Genomic DNA, 12,336 nt, shown 5'->3' on the forward strand with positions numbered 1-12,336 from the left:
TGGTAAGCTTTGGTTTCGGTAAAAAGATTTTAGACTGTAGGGATTGCTAGGAGGATAGTGAGATGAAGGGGGAACATAAGAAAACTACTTGACTGGCAAGGGTTAAACTCCAGAAGTGGACACTGAGCTATCCACATAAGAGGCTAGCAGAAAATAATACTTGGCTGATTTAATTTGGCAGGATTTCTCAGGTGGCGTGAGTGGTAAAGAACTCACCTGCTAATGCAGGAAACCTAAGAGATGTGGGTTTGATCCCTTGGTCGGGAAGATACTCTAGAGGAGGGCATGGCAACCCACTCCAGCATTCTTGCCTGGGAAATTCCATGGACAGAGGAGCCTCATGGGCTCCAGTCCATTTAGTTTGACAGCTAAGTACCTAAGTAGGTTTCAACATTAAAATCTTCTGTTTCTATTGTGTCATTAGAAAACCTGGTTGGTACGAAGGCCATACAATGTTTATAATGAACATATTTGTTAAAACTACTCTCAGATGCCATCTGCCGTGGGATCTCTTCCAATGCAAGTGTAATCACAAGCTTAGAAGGAAAGGAAGAAAAAAGACATTCTATTTTGTTTCTTACTTAAGGAAAATACAGAGATAGATCTTCACATATCAATTGCAAAAATCCCCTATACATCTCTAAGATAAGAACAATATATCTTGAACATTCTGCCACTGGAAAAAGAACACAGCCTGCTTATCACACTGTTACCATGAAAAAAAAGGGACAAATGAGGAAGCTCACGCTGTGGGATGCATTATCCATATTGCTGAGTGAAGAACACAGTTAGGAGGACACAGGCTGTGTTAAAGCTATGGGTTTGGGACCAGGATTGAGTCCTTTCACCACCATTGACCTGGAGAATGGCCACTGCAAGTTCCTTAGCCTCTCTATAAGCTCCAGTTTCTTTATCTGTCAATCGGGGATAATGGTCATCAGAGCCCCCCTGTCATGAGGATTAAGTGACTACACAGAGACCTGCGCTAGACTGGGCACTGCATAAAGCTCTGGTAATTACTGACGGCATTACTGATACAGCTAGCTGTGTATGGACTGAAATGGTCCTGCCTTTTCTTTAGCACCCAAATCCATATCCAATGATCTGAATCACTGAGAGAGATGCCAGCTTGTTGCTTGCCAGAGGTCACTGGACACATGTAGTTGTCCTTCCTATGGACACTACCTGAGGACCTGAGCAATGAGCAGTGACTCTCGCTGGCAAGATGAGACACAGAGCAGTTCTGGTTCCATTCTTCCATCCCCAGACCACCCGTCTCAGGTTTCTCTACCCTTAGACTGGGTGACTTGGATAATAAGATAACAGGAGAGGAGAGGTAGGAGAAAAGGAGAAACCAAAGAATTATCACTCTGGGTGTATTAATATTGATGGCTAGCGATCAATATCCTGACTGCTGTAAGGACATGCAGCTGATGGGCAAACATAGCTAAAATACAAAACATCTCATGAAGCACCACCCATGGAAGTTCTACTCTCCTAGAGAAAGCGGTGGCTAGGAGACAGCATATTTTACTGAAATTTGCTAAGCTTTCTCATAGTTTATTTAATACACACCATGTAACTCCTATCCAGCATCTCTTAAGACACCAAAGTGAAAGTGAAATTTTAGTTGGTCAGTCGTGTCCAACTCTTTGAGACTCCATGGATTGTAGACTACCAGGCTCCTCCATCCATGGGATTTTCCAGGCAAGAATACTGGAGTGGGTTGCCATTTCCTTCTCCAGAGGATCTTCCCGACCCAGGGATCAAACCCGGTCTCCCACAGTGTAGGCAGACACTTTATCATCTAAGCCACCAGGGAAGTCATGATACCAAGATACCAAAGGTGGGCTTAAAATGGTAGAGCCTTTCCCCAACAATGCAATTTCCTACAGAACCCCAAGAGACAAAGGCTTTCATTGCTTTTCTGAGGAGGTATGAGACAGACCAAAGTTCTAAACAGTGACAAGAGGCACAGACAATCCTATAGTTTTCCAAATAAAAGTGCTAAAAAAAAAAAAAAAAAAAAAAAAAAAAAAACCCAGAGGTTCTTAGCATTTGCCCACACTTAGGCAGATTTCATTGAAAACTTGGGGCTGGGTTAATATCCAAAAGATTAATAAATCTGAGTCTTTAAATGGTTTGCCTTCTTAATACACTAAATTGCGAACTGAGAAGTAGATGGTTCCTTTGATTAAGGTACCATAAAACCATAAGTAATGTCGATTTTGTATTTCAGAGTCTTGGAGGAGTCTTAGTCACTCAGTCACATCGGACTTTTTGTGACACCACAGACTGTAGCCTGCCAGGCTCCTCTGTCTGTGGAATTCTCCAGGCAAGAATACTAGAGTGGGTTGTCATTCCCTTCTCCAGGTGATCTTCCCGACCCAAGGACCAAACCAGGGTCTCTCCTGCATTGCAAGCAGATTCTTTACCATCTGAGCTACCAGGGAAGTTATTTCAGAGTATGCACTACCAATTTGTATGTGTTAACTAGAAAATGCCAATGACTAAAGTAGCCAGTTCATTTACTGACCACACTGTGTTACCCTGACGACTGAAAGTAACTTTAAGTTTCAAAATCTTCATCGAGGCCAGGAAACTGAGACTGCTCAACCTGTAAAGTCCGTATACTTCTCTGTCAACACTTTAAAAATGTACCCTGTCAGTTTTAAGAGAGACAAGGCGCTGATTATCCTCACTGGTTAGCCAAGACATGAAGTAGAAATTTCTGGCACTAGAGATTCTAACGTTTAAATATGTCCTTCTTTATGGTAGAGCAGGCCCCTGGGGTTGAAAGTAAGGGAGGGGTTTCAAGCCAAAAATGCATTTAAAAACATATATCTTCCCTCTTACTTCATGATCGCTAGAATCAATTTATAAATGCCTAATCTCTATTTAAGTTTAAATCCTAAGGTTACTAGAGCTAATTTATGGAAGTTCTCATGTAAGCAGCCTGAAAATCAGCTTAATAAACAGGTATTACTCACCATCAGCAAGTGCCTAATAAATTTGTCTAGACACAGGTGACGAGGCAGTAAAATTCACTCTAAAATTTCCACGGACTTGTGGGATTCATGTGGTTCTCTGAAATAATGAAATATAAGTGTTCACATATTTTAATAAAAAAGGGTCATTGAAATGATTGTTTATGTTTGTAGCACAAAGTAACAGTAAATACTGAGGATATCATGCACAATTGACAAAGCGGAATACTTTAAGGGCAGATTAACTTTTTAAATTACTTTCATAGCTGCTATAAATTATTTGAAAAACATTCCCTTGCTTCAAGGTGTCAACACTTTGAATCACTGGTCTTTTACTTGGTGATTCTCAGTATTTATTGATGAAGGAAAGGAACGAAAGCTTCTCTGGTGAGGTAAGGAAGAGGTCTGTGTTAGAAGGCACTGGAATATTTCATCTCTCCCTCCATTAATTCCCATCTTCATCCCCTACTTCATTCTTACCAGGGATCCCAGTCCAAAGGAGAGGAAAATGGGATGGTTCTCTGTATTCACATATATATTCAGGGAATCATACTTCAGAGTACTATTTATATTTGGCTCCTCAGTATTCAAAGTAACTCGGTTTCAGCTTGACCCCTCCACATCCATCACATGTTTGAGAAACAAAGCAGAATTCCCATGTTCTCTACTGAACAACTGAATCAAAACTCAACACATGGAAAAAACACCTCAGGTGCAATGGGGGAAAAGAATCTCTCCACAGTTTCCAACTCTAAGTAGGCTTTACACAGTAATTTTTTCTGAACTGCTTGTAAGGGCAATTTATGAGTTCCTGATTGCTATAACATATTGTGCTCTTAAAAGGAAAAAGGTAATAGAAGTTTGGCTCCTTGCTGGCATTCCATTTTTTATAAGATTATTATATTGTCTTCAGGCTGGGTTGAGTCTGAAATTAATATAATTAACCTCCTGCTCAGCTACATGCATGTATTTTCCATTCTCATTCATCTTTTCTCTCTGCCCCTGTAGACAGACTTGGAAAGGAAAGAAACCTATGTTCAGTGGTCTAACATTCATTGTTAGTTCCCAGACTTCTGCTCTAGAAGCCAGCATCAGTTGAACGTGAACACAACCTGAGAAATCACAAGAGACCCTTCACAGCCGACCAACTCGCTTTCCACAAACAGCACTTACATTTTCTGTTAAAAATGTTACAAAAACATATCAAGGATATCAGACAGACAAATGATCAGATAAAAACTGGCCACAAAGGCTTAAATCAGGAAAGGAAATCTCAAACTGAGATATAAATGCGAAAGAGGAAATTGGGTATTCAATTTTGGACCAATCAATAAAAAGACAGTATCCCAAATGAAACAGGATTCCAACTTCCTATACCCCCACCTCCTTTTTGGACTAAAATATATGTGGCTTAACCTAGAAAACTGGAGCATTTTTCACACTTGAAGAAGAAAATTTAAATCTATCCAAAGTTGGCTCTGATTCCATTTTGAAGATTCTATTAAGATAATTAGTTTCTTACTCAAACTGTACTGGCATTCCATGTATGTCCAATGGAAGACAATCAGAATTCCAGTTTCCCATGACTTAGATGGGAGTGAGAACACTGGATGCCTTCGGGCCATATGTAGCCCACATCAGGGATTGATTTGGTCTTCTCAGTGTTCTAAAATTAAGGAATTTTACAAAAACATCCATATTTTTATCTTCTCTTGAACATTAGATGTAGAGAAATTGGTACTACTTTTCGAAATGATCACAAACCCAGTTGCTTCCTTCAGATCAGGACACCAACACGCAAGCTGCCACCCTCCCCCCCCCCTGTATAAAACCCAAGTCCCCCTCCAGGTATCTGACAGCTTCCTGCCTGTGTATGCACACGCCTTTAGGCTACCCTAGAAGCAGAGGTGTGCATGAATCCTTCTATAAACGCTTATGTTTATCCCATAAAGAGGTTTTAGGAAATGAACATTCCCTTGAAGACGTAGGCCAAGATTCAAATGACATACAAAACCACATTCAAATACTATGGGGATCTAAAATAACAGTGAAACCTGAAAGTCTTCATTAAATCCTTGTCCATTATATATGAATTCTCAAGATATTATATTACTACTTGATTCCTAACTTCACTGTGGGGGAAAAAAGAGAACTCAAAGGGCATCTTTAATTTGGTTCTCATTCATAAACTTTATAAATTATCAGTATCAGCATAACTTAATATATGTAAAGATAGATATGAAACAGTATTACTCTAGTTCTGTGACCATTTTAATACCCAGAACAATAAAAAAATAATAAATTCTTAGTTGATCTTGACTGCAGCACTAGGACCGATAATTAACTTTACAGCCATTTAGATTAATACTGATAAATTGGGAAGCTGAGTTATGGTTGTTAATGAAGACATGCATTCATGATACAGTCAAACCTCTACAAGTTTGTAGAGGAATATCCTTCTTTTCTCATTTCAAAAAGCAAACATACTTTCATCTGTTTTCAATATTAAAGCCCCAAATAATTTATAATGCAGTTATACAATATATATGGGACACTGCATCAATCATGTCAAAATATCTGTTTCATTCAACTGTTTCTGAAATCCTCCATTAAATTAAGATTTGCGTAGAAACCAAAGACATACAAATAAAGTAATCGCTGCTTGAGAAAAGACATAAAATACTTCAGATTGAGATTGTCATTAACTTTTATCAAAGAATACATGTGACTGAAAATATTACAATGACTTGCTTTATTCCTTTTTTTACTATAGAAGATGAAATATTATATGAAAATCTGACAAATGTCTTAAAGTCCTCATGGACTATCTGACACAAGCGGTATCCTATTCAAATAAGCAAAGTAACAAGAGAATCTTGCCTACTCCAGTTGTGCTGTCGAAAACAAATCAGAGGATGCCGACTGTCATAGAGCAAGGCAAGTTTTGTGTCATTTGTAACCTGATTCGACTGTGGGGATCAGTCAGCCATAGTTCCTCAAAACACAGAACACAGTGTAAAAGAACACTGTCCAGGCATTCTAATCAAATGAGAAGCCCAAAGGAAGTTATTCTAATTTAAATGGGGTTTAAATTCATTTCAAAAGGCGTATACTTCAAGTGTATATATTTATATTTTTCCTAGCAGTACCCCAAATGATTTCTTTCTACTGGTTCCAAGAACCCCTCATCATAAATGAAATACTTATAACGTGGGGTCATTCAAAGTTTGGAGTGTTTCTATACTTACTGTATACACACACACACATACCTCCTTCCCCATATTAATCTCACTGAAGGGGGGATCAAGCATGGGATTTGGAACAGGTACACCCAGCTTCACCTCTGACTCCTAAGCATATTTTAGCATCGTGAATTTCCTTTACCCACTAACACCTCCACTAAATGGGGACAGAAGTACGGGGCAGAAATCATCCCAGAAGGGACCCGTTTTCCTAGGGTGCCAGTCCACTGTCATCTGCACTACAGCCCTGATAAGCGAGGATAAAAATATTTGCCTTTTACCAATAGAAGTTGTCTCAAGGGTCAAAAGCAAAGTTCTGGGATTTGTGAGGACCTAAACCCGGATAAGGAGACATGGTTAAAACAAGGGAAGAAAGTTAACCACTGAAGCAGAAAATCTCTGGCTAGAGTTAAAGGATTAGAACTAACAGTATAGTGTGGGATCCAAAAGAGGGCTTTGATTTGGATGAAATTGGCTTCGAGTCATGACTATATGACAAACTAGCTGTGTGATCTCAGACGTCACTTAACCTGTCTGAGTCTGTTTATTTACCAATGCCATTAAGAGAACAGTATCTCCCTCACAGAGGAGTTCCACAGATTAAATGACAGGTTAAGCTCCTAACAGGGCTTCCGTTGTGGCTCAGTGGGTAAAGAATCCACCTGCAACGTGGGAGACCTGGGTTTGATCCCTGGGTTGAGTAGATCCCTTGGAGAAGGGAAAGGCTACCCACCCCAGTATTCTGGCCTGGAGAATTCCATGGACTATAGAGTCCATGGGGTCACAAAGAGTCGGACATGATTGAGCCACTTTCACTTTCAAGCTCCTAATACAGTGCACAAGACTAAAAGTGGCTCATCCTATTTATCTATTCCACACTCTTGCACACACATGTGCATTCTCCTGATAACCAGTAACTAAATATATGACCACTTCCCTTTTCTATGCAAAAGACTTATTCAAATAAAATTTTTCTTGGTTTCATTTTCTTGTAAAATTAGGCTTCTGTGATAACACTATCTATAACTTAAATGTAAATAATAAGATGCAGATATTATTTTTTTATTATTTCCTTCTTAAAGTTTCAAAATATTTTAGTCATTTATTCTAGAGGGCATTGTTGCTTCCAGTTCAAGATGGAAGGACATCATCCCCAGTTGCTGGGAATGATATTGCCCAACAGCCCTCAGCTGTCCTTGTCTCTGGGAATCGCCCCTGGCTAGACAGAGATCCTCCACTCTCTGCTGATCGACTGAGGCTTTCGGTGAGACTGCATAAGAGCCCAACTTCTCCTGCCCACTCCCTTCCACAGGTGTTGATCCCAAGAGCACTCTCTGATAAACTTCCGGCATACAGTCTACTTCCCAAGAGTCCCAAAGTACAACAGTTACAGTCCAGAGTAACCATCTGCCAAAGCTAGCCAGTGTTAAAGGTTACTGGGGTCAGGCTTCCTGCAGCATCATAAATGAAGCACCTTTCACTTTGCTTAAGAGCTGGTACATCAGCTTCTCTACAACTACAAGTGGCTACTTTTGACTGAAGAAGATGATAGAAAATAACAAAAACAGATTATTTTAACCAAATAATTAGCTTTTCTTATTTGATTCCAGAATCAAATGGTTAATTGAACTAAGCAGTTGCATTGACTTTGTCAAGACACAGCCCTACATCTGGCATATAAAGAAGCCTATCCTTTGGGTCTTTGACAATTGTTCAACTGAAACTTGTCTATAAAACTGCTCTCCCTAACAAATATATTCCACTAAAGATGAATCTAAAACATTAGGTTTTATTTTTATTTTAAAAACAATTATACAATATCTTGGTTGTCAAGAAAAAGGAAACAGGAAAAACATGCTTGAAAATATGTATTTAAATTGTCTAAAAGTCTTCCTCCCACACTTTTAATTGTGTTAGTTGTTAAAAGTGAAGGCACATTGTCAAATGCTTTAAAAGTACATTCTGGCCAAACCTATACTAATTTAATAATATCTCTGGCATTTAGTAATACTTCCTAAACACTGAACTAAATCCACATGGAGAGGGTCAATATCATTTTTGCCTAAGTGTCCTAAATTGAAAAGAAAAATCCACTAATTACTGGACATTTACCTAAATTCTGTGGCTAATTCATTTGCATAGGGGACAATGAAATAGTTCACATGCTGTTTATTCTAGGACTACTGTAAAGTACATGAGTTTAAGCAAACTATGTGAGTTTGAGCAAACTCCAGGAGACAGTTAAGGTCAGGGAAGCCTGCAGTTCACGGAGTTGCAAAGAGTCAAACATAGTTTAGTGACTGAACAACAGAACTGTAAAACTGCACAATATTTGCACATATTCTATAAGGAGATTTTTCAAGTGCAGACTAGAACTTCTAAAAGAAACAATTTGTCTAATATGAACCCAGTTTGCAGATGAGGCTTTGTTATTACAATAATTTCTCTAATCCACTCTGTATTTTCCTCTTTCAATTTCACTAACATCTGTCCACTGATATGACCCTGTGTGCCCACTCTTACTCATTACCTCTACCCTGGAATTGTCTCAAGTATGAATCAGGTGTTGACCTTGAACAAAGACCTAACTGCCAACTCATTTGTTTGTACAGTGAACACTTAAACTTTTCCAAAGCATCTTAATTTTTCACAGATGTCTGAGAGACAAAACAGTAGAAGGGCCAAGAGCATGGGCTTGGATCTGAGGTGCCAGGTTCAAATCCCAGCTGGGCCTCTTGTTAGCTGTGTAACTTGAGCAAAGTGCTTTAAAACTTCCTCCACCTATACAGTGGAGATGTTAATCATTCCTAGCTCACTGGGCTACGGGGAAGGTGAGTTAACATTTGTAAAGCATCTAGGACAGCGCCTGCATGTGGTTTGAACATCTTTACTATTACTGGTTTGCCACTCTATTTTCATTTCCTTGAGTTCTTCTTATCACCTCTTCAGAGGATGCAAGCCTGTTATAGCATCCTCTCATACTGTCACCTGACTTACCCTCTTAATCCACTTCTCTGTGCTTCCCAAAGCTCAGTTTTCCATACCAACCTGCTCTTCCAAGTGGCCTCCATACCAAAACACAGCTTCCATTTGCCCACTGTTTCTGACTTCTTATTTCCAACTATCTCTAAAAACTGTACTGGTAGCCTGATAAAATGTAAAGTGAAATTTATGAACATGACTAACTAGCGAGGCATACAAATGCAGAGCTGCTACTATCATGCAATCATGCACTGGTTTTTTTTTTTAGTGAGTTATCAGCTCAGCAGGTCAAGAACCCGCCTGCCAATGCGGGAGACTCAAGAGACTCAGGTTTGATCCCTAGGTCAGGAAGATCCCCTGGAGAAGGAAATGACAACCCACTCCAGTACTCTTGCCTGGGAAATCTCATGGACAGAGGAGCCTGGTGGGTTACAGTCCATGGGGTCACAGAGTCAGACACGACTAAGCATGTGCACACACACATAGTACACTCAGCCTTGGCTGAATCTGGCAGAGAGACACCCTAATAGTTTGACTGCTCAAGGGAAATGGGAAACAACTAGAATGTAAGATTTTCAAGTTTCAAATGAAATACAAACTTGAATTCTGAAGAACCCACTGCTTTTCTGTAAATGAGGTATGGTCTCTGTGAGCCAAGGGCCTTTATTTGTACTTCATCTAATACCATAAACAACAACACGAGCTCTGGCCCACATTCCTGAAACTCTTCAGGGCTCTGTGAGGTAGAAAGAACTCTATCTTGCTTTTATAATAGCTACTGTGTACTGGCTACACAAGGCGGGCAGCAGTAAAACCTAGTGGGAGTCAATACACTGAGTAGATGGGACTCGGAAAATACCCAACCAACAAATAGGTTCCGTAATAATGTGACATTTTTATAGTCACATTTTTAAACCATAACGGCGCCTGAATGGTACGTATTATGGTATTTCAATTTAGTCATTTATCTAAAAATGAGTTTTATCTTGGCTCATAAATAAACAGTGACATTCCAGCAATTTGAAAAGCTCAGCTTCACCTTTTGCTTTAAAGCTCATTTTACAACATGCAGAAACATGCCCTTTTGTGCCATGTTGCTTAATCTTTGATTTATGGCCCTTATCTTTGTGCTAACCTCTTTCTGTAAACTACACGAAGTTTGCACAAGCTCAGCTATTTCATTCTCATTTCTAATCTTAATGGGTTAGTTTCTCCCTAGTGGCCGTGTCTCTCTATCAAACAGGATAAGGAGAAAGTATTCACTCTTTAAGTTCACCAAATATTCAGTGCTCAGTACATTCTCAGTCTGAAATAAGCAATGCATTTCCCTAAAAGCCTTGGCAAGCTCTTCCAGAAAGCCTTCCCTTTCTGCTGTCCCCTGCTCCTCCCTCTGCTTGCTCCCATGGGCCCCCTACAGGCAATGGGGGCCTCCCCTCCCTCCTTCACACACTTCACTTCCACTGGACACCCTCAGCCAGCAGGCTGGGAGAAGAAAATGAACATGGCACCTCAGAATCGCTTCTCCTCCAGTTCCATCTTGTCCGCCTTAAAGTGGTGATGTCTGGATATTTACAGTCGCTCCAACTTCTCCCAGAGTCTATCTACGGCTCTAGGTTAATTAAGGAAACACTGGAGATGTCTTTGATGGAAGTGTATTTGACTTGAAGGAAATCTGCACCTTGTTCAAGGTCCAAGATGATGGAACAAGGGTAGTTTCTTACGTCTTCCTTCACCTGTATCCATACGTTATAGACTTGGCAGGCAGGTATACTTCAATGTTTGTGCTCTGGGGTTGCTGCTAATGACTTGTTTCATTACAGATGGATTTTCTTCTCTGTTTTTTCATTACTTATGTTGTTTGGAGGTGGGAAGAAAAGGATTTCAACTCTACTATTTAAAATAGGAGTCTTTAGAAAATATTTGTAACAGGATAAAAAGATGCTGGTGATATAATACAAGTGAAAGAAATCCAGCATACAAAATAATATATCCAGGATGGCACATAATTATAATGTGATGTCAAATACATGAAGGGGATAACACAACAAAATGTTACATCATTTTCTCAGGGTTGGAGAATGATTTAACATGTTTTAATTGATATTTCCTTGTATTTCCCAAATTTTGTTTTGAGTATTTAGTGAATAAGCATTACATTATATTCAGTGAACAATGTTTACAAAAATACATCCATGCAGCAGCACTATCTTGTCTGGGAGTCTTGACTAAGCACAAACTTATATGTGTACATTTCTTCTTTCAACAAATACTTACTGAATTTCTACCAGGCATTATGGTAGGTTTGGGGAATACAGCAGTAAACAAATGAAAGTCTTGCACATAGCAACTTCTATTCAGGTCGGGGAGATGGATGATAAATAAGCAAATAAAGCCTGGTTATGTTAAGTTGGGATAAGTGCTATAACACAGAAAATAACATAAGGTAAAGACACAGAGAATGACAGTGGGTTGACAGGAGCCACCAAACGTCATGTTCCTCCCAGGTGGCACTAGTGGTAAAGAACGCACCTGCCAATGCAGGTCTCATAGATGTGGGCTGGATCCTTGGGTCGGGAAGATCCCCTGGAGGAGGGCATGACAACCCACTCCAATATTCTTGCCTGGAGAATCCTATGGACAGAGAAACCTGGCACGCTAGAGTCCATGCGGTCACAAAGAGCCGGACGTGACTGAAGCAACTTAACTCACACGCACATGCACCAAATGTTTTGTGTCTGCATCAATCAAAGAAGCTGAGGAAGACGAAGATAAAAAGCAGACATTTAGAAGAGACTTGTTAAGTCAATCCTACAGGTTAATTCTGTGTTCATTATCAGGTAGTCATTAAATCAATATATGTATTTATTTCTGGGCAATTCTCCTTAAGGACACAATATTTTTATCTTGAAATGTATACTAAGTATATCTTAGGAAACATTTCAAAAGTAGCATATTTCAAGGATTTTTTTCTATTAAGATGTTTAATTAGCTAAAATAATGAATAGTAAAAGGGACTACTTAATGAACATTCAACACCAATGACCTCGAGAATTCCCACCATAAGGACTTAACTAGGTATCATATTTTAATACACTGTATGCCTTAAATGATTACTGGCCACTTTT

At 39.4% G+C, this 12,336-nt stretch overlaps 1 protein-coding gene across 7 annotated transcripts in view; it reads right to left on the reverse strand.

Moving 5' to 3' along the window:
* LOC122699847 (synuclein alpha interacting protein) overlaps window positions 1-12,336 on the reverse strand; it is a 153,869-nt gene that overhangs the window by 121,253 nt on the left and 20,280 nt on the right. The window contains exon 2 of one of the 7 annotated variants that reach the window (XM_043912259.1): window positions 2,991-3,087. The exons of 5 other annotated variants lie outside the window; for them this stretch is intronic. The gene's annotated coding sequence lies outside the window, so the exon portion shown is untranslated. Of the gene's footprint in view, window positions 1-2,990; window positions 4,767-12,336 lie in introns of those variants that run through there. One more of the 7 variants, XM_043912264.1, reaches the window with a different exon arrangement.

The sequence above is a fragment of the Cervus elaphus genome, chromosome 9 (genome assembly GCF_910594005.1).
Source record: "Cervus elaphus chromosome 9, mCerEla1.1, whole genome shotgun sequence".
Taxonomy (NCBI): Eukaryota; Metazoa; Chordata; class Mammalia; order Artiodactyla; family Cervidae; genus Cervus; species Cervus elaphus.